This window comes from Hoplias malabaricus, chromosome 15 (genome assembly GCF_029633855.1).
Source record: "Hoplias malabaricus isolate fHopMal1 chromosome 15, fHopMal1.hap1, whole genome shotgun sequence".
In the NCBI taxonomy this organism is placed as follows: Eukaryota; Metazoa; Chordata; class Actinopteri; order Characiformes; family Erythrinidae; genus Hoplias; species Hoplias malabaricus.
The window spans coordinates 24,840,626-24,857,155 of record NC_089814.1 but is presented as its reverse complement, the minus strand read 5'-3'; the positions used below and the strand labels follow the sequence as shown (position 1 = coordinate 24,857,155).

Here is a 16,530-nt window from a genome sequence, read left to right as displayed (position 1 = left end):
TGGACAGTATCTCCCCCTGTCACGCGGAAGACCGGGGTTCGATTCCCCGACGGGGAGAAAGGTGATTTTCTTGCGCTATGTAGATTTGCAAAACAATTCTCTTCGCAAACCGTGGCAGCTGTTGGAGAAACGTGTTTTAAAGTGAATGCGTTGGCCGGGAATCGAACCCGGGTCAACTGCTTGGAAGGCAGCTATGCTCACCACTATACCACCAACGCCACAGCAGGCGGAAGCTGGACCTAGATCGTTTGCACGAACGTCATTGCTTGAAGTCCTATTATGATCCGCGTTAAGCCGTGGCTGCCCCTCCAGGCTGTTTGGGTTCTCCGTAATGTCGAAGTGCCATGTCACTGTCCACCATGACCCGAACGGCAGACTGTCTGTTTGGCCAGCAGCTGGTTTCTGTAGTGTAGTGGTTATCACGTTTGCCTAACACGCGAAAGGTCCCCGGATCGATGCCGGGCGGAAACGCAAGGCTTACTAAAGCCAGGATTAGCGTCTCTTCTCTTTGCTACCTGTTTAATCCTCGTCTTGACTTGTGTGGCTTTTATTTTCCAAATAAAAGCAATGCGGCTGCCCCTCCAGTCTGTTTGAGTTCTCCGGAATGTCGAAGTGCCATGTGACTGTCCACCATGAGCGGAACGGGAGACTGTCTGTTTGCTCAGCGGCTGGTTTCTGTAGTGTAGTGGTTATCACGTTCGCCTCACACGCGAAAGGTCCCCGGATCGATGCCGGGCAGAAACACAAGGCGCGTCTCTTCTCTTTGCTAGCCGTTTAATCCTCGTCTTGACCTCTGTGGCTTTTATTTTCAAGGTCTTAGGATTTGGCCAATTTTAGCTGATATCAAAAGAAAAAAAACAGGACTAAGTGCAGCCTAAAGGAATTCGTTCAAAGTGTCGTCCATGCTTTCGTAGTGGTGGTTCTCCCACAGCCCCACTGGCCCTGCGCAGTCGTCCTCGTTAGTATAGTGGACAGTATCTCCGCCTGTCACGCGGAAGACCGGGGTTCGATTCCCCGACGGGGAGAAAGGTGATTTTCTTGCGCTATGTAGATTTGCAAAACAATTCGCTTCGCAAACCGTGGCAGCTGTTGGAGAAACGTGTTTTAAAGTGAATGCGTTGGCCGGGAATCGAACCCGGGTCAACTGCTTGGAAGGCAGCTATGCTCACCACTATACCACCAACGCCACAGCGGGCGGAAGCTGGACCTAGGCCGTTTGCACGAACGTCATTGCTTGAAGTCCTATTATGATCCGCGTTAATCCGTGGCTGCCCCTCCAGGCTGTTTGGGTTCTCTGTAATGTCGAAGTGCCATGTCACTGTCCACCATGACCCGAACGGCAGACTGTCTGTTTGGCCAGCGGCTGGTTTCTGTAGTGTAGTGGTTACCACGTTTGCCTAACACGCGAAAGGTCCCCGGATCGATGCCGGGCGGAAACGCAAGGCTTACTAAAGCCAGGATTAGCGTCTCTTTTCTTTGCTACCTGTTTAATCCTCGTCTTGACTTGTGTGGCTTTTATTTTCCAAATAAAAGCAATGCGGCTGCCCCTCCAGTCTGTTTGGGTTCTCCGGAATGTCGAAGTGCCATGTGACTGTCCACCATGAGCCGAACGGGAGACTGTCTGTTTGCTCAGCGGCTGGTTTCTGTAGTGTAGTGGTTATCACGTTCGCCTCACACGCGAAAGGTCCCCGGATCGATGCCGGGCAGAAACACAAGGCGCGTCTCTTCTCTTTGCTAGCCGTTTAATCCTCGTCTTGACCTCTGTGGCTTTTATTTTCAAGGTCTTAGGATTTGGCCAATTTTAGCTGATATCAAAAGAAAAAAAACAGGACTAAGTGCAGCCTAAAGGAATTCGTTCAAAGTGTCGTCCATGCTTTCGTAGTGGTGGTTCTCCCACAGCCCCACTGGCCCTGCGCAGTCGTCCTCGTTAGTATAGTGGACAGTATCTCCGCCTGTCACGCGGAAGACCGGGGTTCGATTCCCCGACGGGGAGAAAGGTGATTTTCTTGCGCTATGTAGATTTGCAAAACAATTCGCTTCGCAAACCGTGGCAGCTGTTGGAGAAACGTGTTTTAAAGTGAATGCGTTGGCCGGGAATCGAACCCGGGTCAACTGCTTGGAAGGCAGCTATGCTCACCACTATACCACCAACGCCACAGCGGGCGGAAGCTGGACCTAGGCCGTTTGCACGAACGTCATTGCTTGAAGTCCTATTATGATCCGCGTTAATCCGTGGCTGCCCCTCCAGGCTGTTTGGGTTCTCCGTAATGTCGAAGTGCCATGTCACTGTCCACCATGACCCGAACGGCAGACTGTCTGTTTGGCCAGCGGCTGGTTTCTGTAGTGTAGTGGTTATCACGTTTGCCTAACACGCGAAAGGTCCCCGGATCGATGCCGGGCGGAAACGCAAGGCTTACTAAAGCCAGGATTAGCGTCTCTTCTCTTTGCTACCTGTTTAATCCTCGTCTTGACTTGTGTGGCTTTTATTTTCCAAATAAAAGCAATGCGGCTGCCCCTCCAGTCTGTTTGGGTTCTCCGGAATGTCGAAGTGCCATGTGACTGTCCACCATGAGCCGAACGGGAGACTGTCTGTTTGCTCAGCGGCTGGTTTCTGTAGTGTAGTGGTTATCACGTTCGCCTCACACGCGAAAGGTCCCCGGATCGATGCCGGGCAGAAACACAAGGCGCGTCTCTTCTCTTTGCTAGCCGTTTAATCCTCGTCTTGACCTCTGTGGCTTTTATTTTCAAGGTCTTAGGATTTGGCCAATTTTAGCTGATATCAAAAGAAAAAAAACAGGACTAAGTGCAGCCTAAAGGAATTCGTTCAAAGTGTCGTCCATGCTTTCGTAGTGGTGGTTCTCCCACAGCCCCACTGGCCCTGCGCAGTCGTCCTCGTTAGTATAGTGGACAGTATCTCCGCCTGTCACGCGGAAGACCGGGGTTCGATTCCCCGACGGGGAGAAAGGTGATTTTCTTGCGCTATGTAGATTTGCAAAACAATTCGCTTCGCAAACCGTGGCAGCTGTTGGAGAAACGTGTTTTAAAGTGAATGCGTTGGCCGGGAATCGAACCCGGGTCAACTGCTTGGAAGGCAGCTATGCTCACCACTATACCACCAACGCCACAGCGGGCGGAAGCTGGACCTAGGCCGTTTGCACGAACGTCATTGCTTGAAGTCCTATTATGATCCGCGTTAATCCGTGGCTGCCCCTCCAGGCTGTTTGGGTTCTCCGTAATGTCGAAGTGCCATGTCACTGTCCACCATGACCCGAACGGCAGACTGTCTGTTTGGCCAGCGGCTGGTTTCTGTAGTGTAGTGGTTATCACGTTTGCCTAACACGCGAAAGGTCCCCGGATCGATGCCGGGCGGAAACGCAAGGCTTACTAAAGCCAGGATTAGCGTCTCTTCTCTTTGCTACCTGTTTAATCCTCGTCTTGACTTGTGTGGCTTTTATTTTCCAAATAAAAGCAATGCGGCTGCCCCTCCAGTCTGTTTGGGTTCTCCGGAATGTCGAAGTGCCATGTGACTGTCCACCATGAGCCGAACGGGAGACTGTCTGTTTGCTCAGCGGCTGGTTTCTGTAGTGTAGTGGTTATCACGTTCGCCTCACACGCGAAAGGTCCCCGGATCGATGCCGGGCAGAAACACAAGGCGCGTCTCTTCTCTTTGCTAGCCGTTTAATCCTGGTCTTGACCTCTGTGGCTTTTATTTTCAAGGTCTTAGGATTTGGCCAATTTTAGCTGATATCAAAAGAAAAAAAACAGGACTAAGTGCAGCCTAAAGGAATTCGTTCAAAGTGTCGTCCATGCTTTCGTAGTGGTGGTTCTCCCACAGCCCCACTGGCCCTGCGCAGTCGTCCTCGTTAGTATAGTGGACAGTATCTCCGCCTGTCACGCGGAAGACCGGGGTTCGATTCCCCGACGGGGAGAAAGGTGATTTTCTTGCGCTATGTAGATTTGCAAAACAATTCGCTTCGCAAACCGTGGCAGCTGTTGGAGAAACGTGTTTTAAAGTGAATGCGTTGGCCGGGAATCGAACCCGGGTCAACTGCTTGGAAGGCAGCTATGCTCACCACTATACCACCAACGCCACAGCGGGCGGAAGCTGGACCTAGGCCGTTTGCACGAACGTCATTGCTTGAAGTCCTATTATGATCCGCGTTAAGCCGTGGCTGCCCCTCCAGGCTGTTTGGGTTCTCCGTAATGTCGAAGTGCCATGTCACTGTCCACCATGACCCGAACGGCAGACTGTCTGTTTGGCCAGCGGCTGGTTTCTGTAGTGTAGTGGTTATCACGTTTGCCTAACACGCGAAAGGTCCCCGGATCGATGCCGGGCGGAAACGCAAGGCTTACTAAAGCCAGGATTAGCGTCTCTTCTCTTTGCTACCTGTTTAATCCTCGTCTTGACTTGTGTGGCTTTTATTTTCCAAATAAAAGCAATGCGGCTGCCCCTCCAGTCTGTTTGGGTTCTCCGGAATGTCGAAGTGCCATGTGACTGTCCACCATGAGCCGAACGGGAGACTGTCTGTTTGCTCAGCGGCTGGTTTCTGTAGTGTAGTGGTTATCACGCTCGCCTCACACGCGAAAGGTCCCCGGATCGATGCCGGGCAGAAACACAAGGCGCGTCTCTTCTCTTTGCTAGCCGTTTAATCCTCGTCTTGACCTCTGTGGCTTTTATTTTCAAGGTCTTAGGATTTGGCCAATTTTAGCTGATATCAAAAGAAAAAAAACAGGACTAAGTGCAGCCTAAAGGAATTCGTTCAAAGTGTCGTCCATGCTTTCGTAGTGGTGGTTCTCGCACAGCCCCACTGGCCCTGCGCAGTCGTCCTCGTTAGTATAGTGGACAGTATCTCCGCCTGTCACGCGGAAGATTCGCCGTTCGATTCCCCGACGGGGAGAAAGGTGATTTTCTTGCGCTATGTAGATTTGCAAAACAATTCGCTTCGCAAACCGTGGCAGCTGTTGGAGAAACGTGTTTTAAAGTGAATGCGTTGGCCGGGAATCGAACCCGGGTCAACTGCTTGGAAGGCAGCTATGCTCACCACTATACCACCAACGCCACAGCGGGCGGAAGCTGGACCTAGGCCGTTTGCACGAACGTCATTGCTTGAAGTCCTATTATGATCCGCGTTAAGCCGTGGCTGCCCCTCCAGGCTGTTTGAGTTCTCCGTAATGTCGAAGTGCCATGTCACTGTCCACCATGACCCGAACGGCAGACTGTCTGTTTGGCCAGCGGCTGGTTTCTGTAGTGTAGTGGTTATCACGTTTGCCTAACACGCGAAAGGTCCCCGGATCGATGCCGGGCGGAAACGCAAGGCTTACTAAAGCCAGGATTAGCGTCTCTTCTCTTTGCTACCTGTTTAATCCTCGTCTTGACTTGTGTGGCTTTTATTTTCCAAATAAAAGCAATGCGGCTGCCCCTCCAGTCTGTTTGGGTTCTCCGGAATGTCGAAGTGCCATGTGACTGTCCACCATGAGCCGAACGGGAGACTGTCTGTTTGCTCAGCGGCTGGTTTCTGTAGTGTAGTGGTTATCACGTTCGCCTCACACGCGAAAGGTCCCCGGATCGATGCCGGGCAGAAACACAAGGCGCGTCTCTTCTCTTTGCTAGCCGTTTAATCCTCGTCTTGACCTCTGTGGCTTTTATTTTCAAGGTCTTAGGATTTGGCCAATTTTAGCTGATATCAAAAGAAAAAAAACAGGACTAAGTGCAGCCTAAAGGAATTCGTTCAAAGTGTCGTCCATGCTTTCGTAGTGGTGGTTCTCCCACAGCCCCACTGGCCCTGCGCAGTCGTCCTCGTTAGTATAGTGGACAGTATCTCCGCCTGTCACGCGGAAGACCGGGGTTCGATTCCCCGACGGGGAGGAAGGTGATTTTCTTGCGCTATGTAGATTTGCAAAACAATTCGCTTCGCAAACCGTGGCAGCTGTTGGAGAAACGTGTTTTAAAGTGAATGCGTTGGCCGGGAATCGAACCCGGGTCAACTGCTTGGAAGGCAGCTATGCTCACCACTATACCACCAACGCCACAGCGGGCGGAAGCTGGACCTAGGCCGTTTGCACGAACGTCATTGCTTGAAGTCCTATTATGATCCGCGTTAAGCCGTGGCTGCCCCTCCAGGCTGTTTGGGTTCTCCGTAATGTCGAAGTGCCATGTCACTGTCCACCATGACCCGAACGGCAGACTGTCTGTTTGGCCAGCGGCTGGTTTCTGTAGTGTAGTGGTTATCACGTTTGCCTAACACGCGAAAGGTCCCCGGATCGATGCCGGGCGGAAACGCAAGGCTTACTAAAGCCAGGATTAGCGTCTCTTCTCTTTGCTACCTGTTTAATCCTCGTCTTGACTTGTGTGGCTTTTATTTTCCAAATAAAAGCAATGCGGCTGCCCCTCCAGTCTGTTTGGGTTCTCCGGAATGTCGAAGTGCCATGTGACTGTCCACCATGAGCCGAACGGGAGACTGTCTGTTTGCTCAGCGGCTGGTTTCTGTAGTGTAGTGGTTATCACGCTCGCCTCACACGCGAAAGGTCCCCGGATCGATGCCGGGCAGAAACACAAGGCGCGTCTCTTCTCTTTGCTAGCCGTTTAATCCTCGTCTTGACCTCTGTGGCTTTTATTTTCAAGGTCTTAGGATTTGGCCAATTTTAGCTGATATCAAAAGAAAAAAAACAGGACTAAGTGCAGCCTAAAGGAATTCGTTCAAAGTGTCGTCCATGCTTTCGTAATGGTGGTTCTCTCACAGCCCCACTGGCCCTGCGCAGTCGTCCTCGTTAGTGTAGTGGACAGTATCTCCGCCTGTCACGCGGAAGACCGGGGTTCGATTCCCCGACGGGGAGAAAGGTGATTTTCTTGCGCTATGTAGATTTGCAAAACAATTCGCTTCGCAAACCGTGGCAGCTGTTGGAGAAACGTGTTTTAAAGTGAATGCTTTGGCCGGGAATCGAACCTGGGTCAACTGCTTGGAAGGCAGCTATGCTCACCACTATACCACCAACGCCACAGCAGGAGGAAGCTGGACCTAGGCCATTTGCACGAACGTCATTGCTTGAAGTCCTATTATGATCCGCGTTAAGCCGTGGCTGCCCCTCCAGGCTGTTTGGGTTCTCCGTAATGTCGAAGTGCCATGTCACTGTCCACCATGACCCGAACGGCAGACTGTCTGTTTGGCCAGCGGCTGGTTTCTGTAGTGTAGTGGTTATCACGTTTGCCTAACACGCGAAAGGTCCCCGGATCGATGCCGGGCGGAAACGCAAGGCTTACTAAAGCCAGGATTAGCGTCTCTTCTCTTTGCTACCTGTTTAATCCTCGTCTTGACTTGTGTGGCTTTTATTTTCCAAATAAAAGCAATGCGGCTGCCCCTCCAGTCTGTTTGGGTTCTCCGGAATGTCGAAGTGCCATGTGACTGTCCACCATGAGCCGAACGGGAGACTGTCTGTTTGCTCAGCGGCTGGTTTCTGTAGTGTAGTGGTTATCACGTTCGCCTCACACGCGAAAGGTCCCCGGATCGATGCCGGGCAGAAACACAAGGCGCGTCTCTTCTCTTTGCTAGCCGTTTAATCCTGGTCTTGACCTCTGTGGCTTTTATTTTCAAGGTCTTAGGATTTGGCCAATTTTAGCTGATATCAAAAGAAAAAAAACAGGACTAAGTGCAGCCTAAAGGAATTCGTTCAAAGTGTCGTCCATGCTTTCGTAGTGGTGGTTCTCCCACAGCCCCACTGGCCCTGCACAGTCGTCCTCGTTAGTATAGTGGACAGTATCTCCCCCTGTCATGCGGAAGACCGGGGTTCGATTCCCTGACGGGGAGAAAGGTGATTTTCTTGCGCTATGTAGATTTGCAAAACAATTCTCTTCGCAAACCGTGGCAGCTGTTGGAGAAACGTGTTTTAAAGTGAATGCGTTGGCCGGGAATCGAACCCGGGTCAACTGCTTGGAAGGCAGCTATGCTCACCACTATACCACCAACGCCACAGCAGGCGGAAGCTGGACCTAGGCCGTTTGCACGAACGTCATTGCTTGAAGTCCTATTATGATCCGCGTTAAGCCGTGGCTGCCCCTCCAGGCTGTTTGGGTTCTCCGTAATGTCGAAGTGCCATGTCACTGTCCACCATGACCCGAACGGCAGACTGTCTGTTTGGCCAGCGGCTGGTTTCTGTAGTGTAGTGGTTATCACGTTTGCCTAACACGCGAAAGGTCCCCGGATCGATGCCGGGCGGAAACGCAAGGCTTACTAAAGCCAGGATTAGCGTCTCTTCTCTTTGCTACCTGTTTAATCCTCGTCTTGACTTGTGTGGCTTTTATTTTCCAAATAAAAGCAATGCGGCTGCCCCTCCAGTCTGTTTGGGTTCTCCGGAATGTCGAAGTGCCATGTGACTGTCCACCATGAGCCGAACGGGAGACTGTCTGTTTGCTCAGCGGCTGGTTTCTGTAGTGTAGTGGTTATCACGTTCGCCTCACACGCGAAAGGTCCCCGGATCGATGCCGGGCAGAAACACAAGGCGCGTCTCTTCTCTTTGCTAGCCGTTTAATCCTGGTCTTGACCTCTGTGGCTTTTATTTTCAAGGTCTTAGGATTTGGCCAATTTTAGCTGATATCAAAAGAAAAAAAACAGGACTAAGTGCAGCCTAAAGGAATTCGTTCAAAGTGTCGTCCATGCTTTCGTAGTGGTGGTTCTCCCACAGCCCCACTGGCCCTGCACAGTCGTCCTCGTTAGTATAGTGGACAGTATCTCCCCCTGTCACGCGGAAGACCGGGGTTCGATTCCCCGACGGGGAGAAAGGTGATTTTCTTGCGCTATGTAGATTTGCAAAACAATTCTCTTCGCAAACCGTGGCAGCTGTTGGAGAAACGTGTTTTAAAGTGAATGCGTTGGCCGGGAATCGAACCCGGGTCAACTGCTTGGAAGGCAGCTATGCTCACCACTATACCACCAACGCCACAGCAGGCGGAAGCTGGACCTAGGCCGTTTGCACGAACGTCATTGCTTGAAGTCCTATTATGATCCGCGTTAAGCCGTGGCTGCCCCTCCAGGCTGTTTGGGTTCTCCGTAATGTCGAAGTGCCATGTCACTGTCCACCATGACCCGAACGGCAGACTGTCTGTTTGGCCAGCAGCTGGTTTCTGTAGTGTAGTGGTTATCACGTTTGCCTAACACGCGAAAGGTCCCCGGATCGATGCCGGGCGGAAACGCAAGGCTTACTAAAGCCAGGATTAGCGTCTCTTCTCTTTGCTACCTGTTTAATCCTCGTCTTGACTTGTGTGGCTTTTATTTTCCAAATAAAAGCAATGCGGCTGCCCCTCCAGTCTGTTTGAGTTCTCCGGAATGTCGAAGTGCCATGTGACTGTCCACCATGAGCGGAACGGGAGACTGTCTGTTTGCTCAGCGGCTGGTTTCTGTAGTGTAGTGGTTATCACGTTCGCCTCACACGCGAAAGGTCCCCGGATCGATGCCGGGCAGAAACACAAGGCGCGTCTCTTCTCTTTGCTAGCCGTTTAATCCTCGTCTTGACCTCTGTGGCTTTTATTTTCAAGGTCTTAGGATTTGGCCAATTTTAGCTGATATCAAAAGAAAAAAAACAGGACTAAGTGCAGCCTAAAGGAATTCGTTCAAAGTGTCGTCCATGCTTTCGTAGTGGTGGTTCTCCCACAGCCCCACTGGCCCTGCGCAGTCGTCCTCGTTAGTATAGTGGACAGTATCTCCGCCTGTCACGCGGAAGACCGGGGTTCGATTCCCCGACGGGGAGAAAGGTGATTTTCTTGCGCTATGTAGATTTGCAAAACAATTCGCTTCGCAAACCGTGGCAGCTGTTGGAGAAACGTGTTTTAAAGTGAATGCGTTGGCCGGGAATCGAACCCGGGTCAACTGCTTGGAAGGCAGCTATGCTCACCACTATACCACCAACGCCACAGCGGGCGGAAGCTGGACCTAGGCCGTTTGCACGAACGTCATTGCTTGAAGTCCTATTATGATCCGCGTTAATCCGTGGCTGCCCCTCCAGGCTGTTTGGGTTCTCTGTAATGTCGAAGTGCCATGTCACTGTCCACCATGACCCGAACGGCAGACTGTCTGTTTGGCCAGCGGCTGGTTTCTGTAGTGTAGTGGTTACCACGTTTGCCTAACACGCGAAAGGTCCCCGGATCGATGCCGGGCGGAAACGCAAGGCTTACTAAAGCCAGGATTAGCGTCTCTTTTCTTTGCTACCTGTTTAATCCTCGTCTTGACTTGTGTGGCTTTTATTTTCCAAATAAAAGCAATGCGGCTGCCCCTCCAGTCTGTTTGGGTTCTCCGGAATGTCGAAGTGCCATGTGACTGTCCACCATGAGCCGAACGGGAGACTGTCTGTTTGCTCAGCGGCTGGTTTCTGTAGTGTAGTGGTTATCACGTTCGCCTCACACGCGAAAGGTCCCCGGATCGATGCCGGGCAGAAACACAAGGCGCGTCTCTTCTCTTTGCTAGCCGTTTAATCCTCGTCTTGACCTCTGTGGCTTTTATTTTCAAGGTCTTAGGATTTGGCCAATTTTAGCTGATATCAAAAGAAAAAAAACAGGACTAAGTGCAGCCTAAAGGAATTCGTTCAAAGTGTCGTCCATGCTTTCGTAGTGGTGGTTCTCCCACAGCCCCACTGGCCCTGCGCAGTCGTCCTCGTTAGTATAGTGGACAGTATCTCCGCCTGTCACGCGGAAGACCGGGGTTCGATTCCCCGACGGGGAGGAAGGTGATTTTCTTGCGCTATGTAGATTTGCAAAACAATTCGCTTCGCAAACCGTGGCAGCTGTTGGAGAAACGTGTTTTAAAGTGAATGCGTTGGCCGGGAATCGAACCCGGGTCAACTGCTTGGAAGGCAGCTATGCTCACCACTATACCACCAACGCCACAGCGGGCGGAAGCTGGACCTAGGCCGTTTGCACGAACGTCATTGCTTGAAGTCCTATTATGATCCGCGTTAAGCCGTGGCTGCCCCTCCAGGCTGTTTGGGTTCTCCGTAATGTCGAAGTGCCATGTCACTGTCCACCATGACCCGAACGGCAGACTGTCTGTTTGGCCAGCGGCTGGTTTCTGTAGTGTAGTGGTTATCACGTTTGCCTAACACGCGAAAGGTCCCCGGATCGATGCCGGGCGGAAACGCAAGGCTTACTAAAGCCAGGATTAGCGTCTCTTCTCTTTGCTACCTGTTTAATCCTCGTCTTGACTTGTGTGGCTTTTATTTTCCAAATAAAAGCAATGCGGCTGCCCCTCCAGTCTGTTTGGGTTCTCCGGAATGTCGAAGTGCCATGTGACTGTCCACCATGAGCCGAACGGGAGACTGTCTGTTTGCTCAGCGGCTGGTTTCTGTAGTGTAGTGGTTATCACGCTCGCCTCACACGCGAAAGGTCCCCGGATCGATGCCGGGCAGAAACACAAGGCGCGTCTCTTCTCTTTGCTAGCCGTTTAATCCTCGTCTTGACCTCTGTGGCTTTTATTTTCAAGGTCTTAGGATTTGGCCAATTTTAGCTGATATCAAAAGAAAAAAAACAGGACTAAGTGCAGCCTAAAGGAATTCGTTCAAAGTGTCGTCCATGCTTTCGTAATGGTGGTTCTCTCACAGCCCCACTGGCCCTGCGCAGTCGTCCTCGTTAGTGTAGTGGACAGTATCTCCGCCTGTCACGCGGAAGACCGGGGTTCGATTCCCCGACGGGGAGAAAGGTGATTTTCTTGCGCTATGTAGATTTGCAAAACAATTCGCTTCGCAAACCGTGGCAGCTGTTGGAGAAACGTGTTTTAAAGTGAATGCTTTGGCCGGGAATCGAACCTGGGTCAACTGCTTGGAAGGCAGCTATGCTCACCACTATACCACCAACGCCACAGCAGGAGGAAGCTGGACCTAGGCCATTTGCACGAACGTCATTGCTTGAAGTCCTATTATGATCCGCGTTAAGCCGTGGCTGCCCCTCCAGGCTGTTTGGGTTCTCCGTAATGTCGAAGTGCCATGTCACTGTCCACCATGACCCGAACGGCAGACTGTCTGTTTGGCCAGCGGCTGGTTTCTGTAGTGTAGTGGTTATCACGTTTGCCTAACACGCGAAAGGTCCCCGGATCGATGCCGGGCGGAAACGCAAGGCTTACTAAAGCCAGGATTAGCGTCTCTTCTCTTTGCTACCTGTTTAATCCTCGTCTTGACTTGTGTGGCTTTTATTTTCCAAATAAAAGCAATGCGGCTGCCCCTCCAGTCTGTTTGGGTTCTCCGGAATGTCGAAGTGCCATGTGACTGTCCACCATGAGCCGAACGGGAGACTGTCTGTTTGCTCAGCGGCTGGTTTCTGTAGTGTAGTGGTTATCACGTTCGCCTCACACGCGAAAGGTCCCCGGATCGATGCCGGGCAGAAACACAAGGCGCGTCTCTTCTCTTTGCTAGCCGTTTAATCCTGGTCTTGACCTCTGTGGCTTTTATTTTCAAGGTCTTAGGATTTGGCCAATTTTAGCTGATATCAAAAGAAAAAAAACAGGACTAAGTGCAGCCTAAAGGAATTCGTTCAAAGTGTCGTCCATGCTTTCGTAGTGGTGGTTCTCCCACAGCCCCACTGGCCCTGCACAGTCGTCCTCGTTAGTATAGTGGACAGTATCTCCCCCTGTCATGCGGAAGACCGGGGTTCGATTCCCTGACGGGGAGAAAGGTGATTTTCTTGCGCTATGTAGATTTGCAAAACAATTCTCTTCGCAAACCGTGGCAGCTGTTGGAGAAACGTGTTTTAAAGTGAATGCGTTGGCCGGGAATCGAACCCGGGTCAACTGCTTGGAAGGCAGCTATGCTCACCACTATACCACCAACGCCACAGCAGGCGGAAGCTGGACCTAGGCCGTTTGCACGAACGTCATTGCTTGAAGTCCTATTATGATCCGCGTTAAGCCGTGGCTGCCCCTCCAGGCTGTTTGGGTTCTCCGTAATGTCGAAGTGCCATGTCACTGTCCACCATGACCCGAACGGCAGACTGTCTGTTTGGCCAGCGGCTGGTTTCTGTAGTGTAGTGGTTATCACGTTTGCCTAACACGCGAAAGGTCCCCGGATCGATGCCGGGCGGAAACGCAAGGCTTACTAAAGCCAGGATTAGCGTCTCTTCTCTTTGCTACCTGTTTAATCCTCGTCTTGACTTGTGTGGCTTTTATTTTCCAAATAAAAGCAATGCGGCTGCCCCTCCAGTCTGTTTGGGTTCTCCGGAATGTCGAAGTGCCATGTGACTGTCCACCATGAGCCGAACGGGAGACTGTCTGTTTGCTCAGCGGCTGGTTTCTGTAGTGTAGTGGTTATCACGTTCGCCTCACACGCGAAAGGTCCCCGGATCGATGCCGGGCAGAAACACAAGGCGCGTCTCTTCTCTTTGCTAGCCGTTTAATCCTGGTCTTGACCTCTGTGGCTTTTATTTTCAAGGTCTTAGGATTTGGCCAATTTTAGCTGATATCAAAAGAAAAAAAACAGGACTAAGTGCAGCCTAAAGGAATTCGTTCAAAGTGTCGTCCATGCTTTCGTAGTGGTGGTTCTCCCACAGCCCCACTGGCCCTGCACAGTCGTCCTCGTTAGTATAGTGGACAGTATCTCCCCCTGTCACGCGGAAGACCGGGGTTCGATTCCCCGACGGGGAGAAAGGTGATTTTCTTGCGCTATGTAGATTTGCAAAACAATTCTCTTCGCAAACCGTGGCAGCTGTTGGAGAAACGTGTTTTAAAGTGAATGCGTTGGCCGGGAATCGAACCCGGGTCAACTGCTTGGAAGGCAGCTATGCTCACCACTATACCACCAACGCCACAGCAGGCGGAAGCTGGACCTAGGCCGTTTGCACGAACGTCATTGCTTGAAGTCCTATTATGATCCGCGTTAAGCCGTGGCTGCCCCTCCAGGCTGTTTGGGTTCTCCGTAATGTCGAAGTGCCATGTCACTGTCCACCATGACCCGAACGGCAGACTGTCTGTTTGGCCAGCAGCTGGTTTCTGTAGTGTAGTGGTTATCACGTTTGCCTAACACGCGAAAGGTCCCCGGATCGATGCCGGGCGGAAACGCAAGGCTTACTAAAGCCAGGATTAGCGTCTCTTCTCTTTGCTACCTGTTTAATCCTCGTCTTGACTTGTGTGGCTTTTATTTTCCAAATAAAAGCAATGCGGCTGCCCCTCCAGTCTGTTTGAGTTCTCCGGAATGTCGAAGTGCCATGTGACTGTCCACCATGAGCGGAACGGGAGACTGTCTGTTTGCTCAGCGGCTGGTTTCTGTAGTGTAGTGGTTATCACGTTCGCCTCACACGCGAAAGGTCCCCGGATCGATGCCGGGCAGAAACACAAGGCGCGTCTCTTCTCTTTGCTAGCCGTTTAATCCTCGTCTTGACCTCTGTGGCTTTTATTTTCAAGGTCTTAGGATTTGGCCAATTTTAGCTGATATCAAAAGAAAAAAAACAGGACTAAGTGCAGCCTAAAGGAATTCGTTCAAAGTGTCGTCCATGCTTTCGTAGTGGTGGTTCTCCCACAGCCCCACTGGCCCTGCGCAGTCGTCCTCGTTAGTATAGTGGACAGTATCTCCGCCTGTCACGCGGAAGACCGGGGTTCGATTCCCCGACGGGGAGAAAGGTGATTTTCTTGCGCTATGTAGATTTGCAAAACAATTCGCTTCGCAAACCGTGGCAGCTGTTGGAGAAACGTGTTTTAAAGTGAATGCGTTGGCCGGGAATCGAACCCGGGTCAACTGCTTGGAAGGCAGCTATGCTCACCACTATACCACCAACGCCACAGCGGGCGGAAGCTGGACCTAGGCCGTTTGCACGAACGTCATTGCTTGAAGTCCTATTATGATCCGCGTTAATCCGTGGCTGCCCCTCCAGGCTGTTTGGGTTCTCTGTAATGTCGAAGTGCCATGTCACTGTCCACCATGACCCGAACGGCAGACTGTCTGTTTGGCCAGCGGCTGGTTTCTGTAGTGTAGTGGTTACCACGTTTGCCTAACACGCGAAAGGTCCCCGGATCGATGCCGGGCGGAAACGCAAGGCTTACTAAAGCCAGGATTAGCGTCTCTTTTCTTTGCTACCTGTTTAATCCTCGTCTTGACTTGTGTGGCTTTTATTTTCCAAATAAAAGCAATGCGGCTGCCCCTCCAGTCTGTTTGGGTTCTCCGGAATGTCGAAGTGCCATGTGACTGTCCACCATGAGCCGAACGGGAGACTGTCTGTTTGCTCAGCGGCTGGTTTCTGTAGTGTAGTGGTTATCACGTTCGCCTCACACGCGAAAGGTCCCCGGATCGATGCCGGGCAGAAACACAAGGCGCGTCTCTTCTCTTTGCTAGCCGTTTAATCCTCGTCTTGACCTCTGTGGCTTTTATTTTCAAGGTCTTAGGATTTGGCCAATTTTAGCTGATATCAAAAGAAAAAAAACAGGACTAAGTGCAGCCTAAAGGAATTCGTTCAAAGTGTCGTCCATGCTTTCGTAGTGGTGGTTCTCCCACAGCCCCACTGGCCCTGCGCAGTCGTCCTCGTTAGTATAGTGGACAGTATCTCCGCCTGTCACGCGGAAGACCGGGGTTCGATTCCCCGACGGGGAGGAAGGTGATTTTCTTGCGCTATGTAGATTTGCAAAACAATTCGCTTCGCAAACCGTGGCAGCTGTTGGAGAAACGTGTTTTAAAGTGAATGCGTTGGCCGGGAATCGAACCCGGGTCAACTGCTTGGAAGGCAGCTATGCTCACCACTATACCACCAACGCCACAGCGGGCGGAAGCTGGACCTAGGCCGTTTGCACGAACGTCATTGCTTGAAGTCCTATTATGATCCGCGTTAAGCCGTGGCTGCCCCTCCAGGCTGTTTGGGTTCTCCGTAATGTCGAAGTGCCATGTCACTGTCCACCATGACCCGAACGGCAGACTGTCTGTTTGGCCAGCGGCTGGTTTCTGTAGTGTAGTGGTTATCACGTTTGCCTAACACGCGAAAGGTCCCCGGATCGATGCCGGGCGGAAACGCAAGGCTTACTAAAGCCAGGATTAGCGTCTCTTCTCTTTGCTACCTGTTTAATCCTCGTCTTGACTTGTGTGGCTTTTATTTTCCAAATAAAAGCAATGCGGCTGCCCCTCCAGTCTGTTTGGGTTCTCCGGAATGTCGAAGTGCCATGTGACTGTCCACCATGAGCCGAACGGGAGACTGTCTGTTTGCTCAGCGGCTGGTTTCTGTAGTGTAGTGGTTATCACGCTCGCCTCACACGCGAAAGGTCCCCGGATCGATGCCGGGCAGAAACACAAGGCGCGTCTCTTCTCTTTGCTAGCCGTTTAATCCTCGTCTTGACCTCTGTGGCTTTTATTTTCAAGGTCTTAGGATTTGGCCAATTTTAGCTGATATCAAAAGAAAAAAAACAGGACTAAGTGCAGCCTAAAGGAATTCGTTCAAAGTGTCGTCCATGCTTTCGTAATGGTGGTTCTCTCACAGCCCCACTGGCCCTGCGCAGTCGTCCTCGTTAGTGTAGTGGACAGTATCTCCGCCTGTCACGCGGAAGACCGGGGTTCGATTCCCCGACGGGGAGAAAGGTGATTTTCTTG

At 51.6% G+C, this 16,530-nt stretch overlaps 37 non-coding genes across 37 annotated transcripts; 22 read left to right on the top strand and 15 right to left on the bottom strand.

The window, feature by feature from the left end:
- Positions 1–146: 146 nt before the first annotated feature.
- On the bottom strand, positions 147–218 carry trnag-ucc (transfer RNA glycine (anticodon UCC)). Its single transcript has one exon. It is a non-coding gene; the product is annotated as a tRNA-Gly (tRNA).
- A 453-nt stretch (positions 219–671) lies between these two features.
- Positions 672–744, top strand: trnav-cac (transfer RNA valine (anticodon CAC)). Its single transcript has one exon. It is a non-coding gene; the product is annotated as a tRNA-Val (tRNA).
- Positions 745–953: 209 nt separating this feature from the next.
- Positions 954–1,025, top strand: trnad-guc (transfer RNA aspartic acid (anticodon GUC)). Its single transcript has one exon. It is a non-coding gene; the product is annotated as a tRNA-Asp (tRNA).
- An 89-nt stretch (positions 1,026–1,114) lies between these two features.
- Positions 1,115–1,186, bottom strand: trnag-ucc (transfer RNA glycine (anticodon UCC)). The gene has a single exon. It is a non-coding gene; the product is annotated as a tRNA-Gly (tRNA).
- Positions 1,187–1,639: 453 nt separating this feature from the next.
- On the top strand, positions 1,640–1,712 carry trnav-cac (transfer RNA valine (anticodon CAC)). The gene has a single exon. It is a non-coding gene; the product is annotated as a tRNA-Val (tRNA).
- Positions 1,713–1,921: 209 nt separating this feature from the next.
- Positions 1,922–1,993, top strand: trnad-guc (transfer RNA aspartic acid (anticodon GUC)). Its single transcript has one exon. It is a non-coding gene; the product is annotated as a tRNA-Asp (tRNA).
- An 89-nt stretch (positions 1,994–2,082) lies between these two features.
- On the bottom strand, positions 2,083–2,154 carry trnag-ucc (transfer RNA glycine (anticodon UCC)). The gene has a single exon. It is a non-coding gene; the product is annotated as a tRNA-Gly (tRNA).
- Positions 2,155–2,607: 453 nt separating this feature from the next.
- trnav-cac (transfer RNA valine (anticodon CAC)) lies at positions 2,608–2,680 on the top strand. Its single transcript has one exon. It is a non-coding gene; the product is annotated as a tRNA-Val (tRNA).
- Positions 2,681–2,889: 209 nt separating this feature from the next.
- On the top strand, positions 2,890–2,961 carry trnad-guc (transfer RNA aspartic acid (anticodon GUC)). The gene has a single exon. It is a non-coding gene; the product is annotated as a tRNA-Asp (tRNA).
- An 89-nt stretch (positions 2,962–3,050) lies between these two features.
- Positions 3,051–3,122, bottom strand: trnag-ucc (transfer RNA glycine (anticodon UCC)). Its single transcript has one exon. It is a non-coding gene; the product is annotated as a tRNA-Gly (tRNA).
- Positions 3,123–3,575: 453 nt separating this feature from the next.
- Positions 3,576–3,648, top strand: trnav-cac (transfer RNA valine (anticodon CAC)). Its single transcript has one exon. It is a non-coding gene; the product is annotated as a tRNA-Val (tRNA).
- A 209-nt stretch (positions 3,649–3,857) lies between these two features.
- Positions 3,858–3,929, top strand: trnad-guc (transfer RNA aspartic acid (anticodon GUC)). Its single transcript has one exon. It is a non-coding gene; the product is annotated as a tRNA-Asp (tRNA).
- An 89-nt stretch (positions 3,930–4,018) lies between these two features.
- trnag-ucc (transfer RNA glycine (anticodon UCC)) lies at positions 4,019–4,090 on the bottom strand. Its single transcript has one exon. It is a non-coding gene; the product is annotated as a tRNA-Gly (tRNA).
- An 897-nt stretch (positions 4,091–4,987) lies between these two features.
- Positions 4,988–5,059, bottom strand: trnag-ucc (transfer RNA glycine (anticodon UCC)). Its single transcript has one exon. It is a non-coding gene; the product is annotated as a tRNA-Gly (tRNA).
- A 453-nt stretch (positions 5,060–5,512) lies between these two features.
- On the top strand, positions 5,513–5,585 carry trnav-cac (transfer RNA valine (anticodon CAC)). Its single transcript has one exon. It is a non-coding gene; the product is annotated as a tRNA-Val (tRNA).
- Positions 5,586–5,794: 209 nt separating this feature from the next.
- On the top strand, positions 5,795–5,866 carry trnad-guc (transfer RNA aspartic acid (anticodon GUC)). The gene has a single exon. It is a non-coding gene; the product is annotated as a tRNA-Asp (tRNA).
- Positions 5,867–5,955: 89 nt separating this feature from the next.
- Positions 5,956–6,027, bottom strand: trnag-ucc (transfer RNA glycine (anticodon UCC)). The gene has a single exon. It is a non-coding gene; the product is annotated as a tRNA-Gly (tRNA).
- A 1,421-nt stretch (positions 6,028–7,448) lies between these two features.
- trnav-cac (transfer RNA valine (anticodon CAC)) lies at positions 7,449–7,521 on the top strand. The gene has a single exon. It is a non-coding gene; the product is annotated as a tRNA-Val (tRNA).
- A 370-nt stretch (positions 7,522–7,891) lies between these two features.
- On the bottom strand, positions 7,892–7,963 carry trnag-ucc (transfer RNA glycine (anticodon UCC)). The gene has a single exon. It is a non-coding gene; the product is annotated as a tRNA-Gly (tRNA).
- A 453-nt stretch (positions 7,964–8,416) lies between these two features.
- On the top strand, positions 8,417–8,489 carry trnav-cac (transfer RNA valine (anticodon CAC)). The gene has a single exon. It is a non-coding gene; the product is annotated as a tRNA-Val (tRNA).
- A 370-nt stretch (positions 8,490–8,859) lies between these two features.
- On the bottom strand, positions 8,860–8,931 carry trnag-ucc (transfer RNA glycine (anticodon UCC)). Its single transcript has one exon. It is a non-coding gene; the product is annotated as a tRNA-Gly (tRNA).
- A 453-nt stretch (positions 8,932–9,384) lies between these two features.
- Positions 9,385–9,457, top strand: trnav-cac (transfer RNA valine (anticodon CAC)). Its single transcript has one exon. It is a non-coding gene; the product is annotated as a tRNA-Val (tRNA).
- Positions 9,458–9,666: 209 nt separating this feature from the next.
- trnad-guc (transfer RNA aspartic acid (anticodon GUC)) lies at positions 9,667–9,738 on the top strand. The gene has a single exon. It is a non-coding gene; the product is annotated as a tRNA-Asp (tRNA).
- An 89-nt stretch (positions 9,739–9,827) lies between these two features.
- Positions 9,828–9,899, bottom strand: trnag-ucc (transfer RNA glycine (anticodon UCC)). The gene has a single exon. It is a non-coding gene; the product is annotated as a tRNA-Gly (tRNA).
- Positions 9,900–10,352: 453 nt separating this feature from the next.
- trnav-cac (transfer RNA valine (anticodon CAC)) lies at positions 10,353–10,425 on the top strand. The gene has a single exon. It is a non-coding gene; the product is annotated as a tRNA-Val (tRNA).
- Positions 10,426–10,634: 209 nt separating this feature from the next.
- Positions 10,635–10,706, top strand: trnad-guc (transfer RNA aspartic acid (anticodon GUC)). The gene has a single exon. It is a non-coding gene; the product is annotated as a tRNA-Asp (tRNA).
- Positions 10,707–10,795: 89 nt separating this feature from the next.
- trnag-ucc (transfer RNA glycine (anticodon UCC)) lies at positions 10,796–10,867 on the bottom strand. The gene has a single exon. It is a non-coding gene; the product is annotated as a tRNA-Gly (tRNA).
- Positions 10,868–12,288: 1,421 nt separating this feature from the next.
- Positions 12,289–12,361, top strand: trnav-cac (transfer RNA valine (anticodon CAC)). Its single transcript has one exon. It is a non-coding gene; the product is annotated as a tRNA-Val (tRNA).
- A 370-nt stretch (positions 12,362–12,731) lies between these two features.
- Positions 12,732–12,803, bottom strand: trnag-ucc (transfer RNA glycine (anticodon UCC)). The gene has a single exon. It is a non-coding gene; the product is annotated as a tRNA-Gly (tRNA).
- Positions 12,804–13,256: 453 nt separating this feature from the next.
- On the top strand, positions 13,257–13,329 carry trnav-cac (transfer RNA valine (anticodon CAC)). The gene has a single exon. It is a non-coding gene; the product is annotated as a tRNA-Val (tRNA).
- A 370-nt stretch (positions 13,330–13,699) lies between these two features.
- trnag-ucc (transfer RNA glycine (anticodon UCC)) lies at positions 13,700–13,771 on the bottom strand. Its single transcript has one exon. It is a non-coding gene; the product is annotated as a tRNA-Gly (tRNA).
- Positions 13,772–14,224: 453 nt separating this feature from the next.
- trnav-cac (transfer RNA valine (anticodon CAC)) lies at positions 14,225–14,297 on the top strand. Its single transcript has one exon. It is a non-coding gene; the product is annotated as a tRNA-Val (tRNA).
- Positions 14,298–14,506: 209 nt separating this feature from the next.
- On the top strand, positions 14,507–14,578 carry trnad-guc (transfer RNA aspartic acid (anticodon GUC)). Its single transcript has one exon. It is a non-coding gene; the product is annotated as a tRNA-Asp (tRNA).
- An 89-nt stretch (positions 14,579–14,667) lies between these two features.
- Positions 14,668–14,739, bottom strand: trnag-ucc (transfer RNA glycine (anticodon UCC)). The gene has a single exon. It is a non-coding gene; the product is annotated as a tRNA-Gly (tRNA).
- A 453-nt stretch (positions 14,740–15,192) lies between these two features.
- On the top strand, positions 15,193–15,265 carry trnav-cac (transfer RNA valine (anticodon CAC)). Its single transcript has one exon. It is a non-coding gene; the product is annotated as a tRNA-Val (tRNA).
- Positions 15,266–15,474: 209 nt separating this feature from the next.
- Positions 15,475–15,546, top strand: trnad-guc (transfer RNA aspartic acid (anticodon GUC)). The gene has a single exon. It is a non-coding gene; the product is annotated as a tRNA-Asp (tRNA).
- Positions 15,547–15,635: 89 nt separating this feature from the next.
- trnag-ucc (transfer RNA glycine (anticodon UCC)) lies at positions 15,636–15,707 on the bottom strand. Its single transcript has one exon. It is a non-coding gene; the product is annotated as a tRNA-Gly (tRNA).
- Between the last annotated feature and the right edge of the window lie 823 nt (positions 15,708–16,530).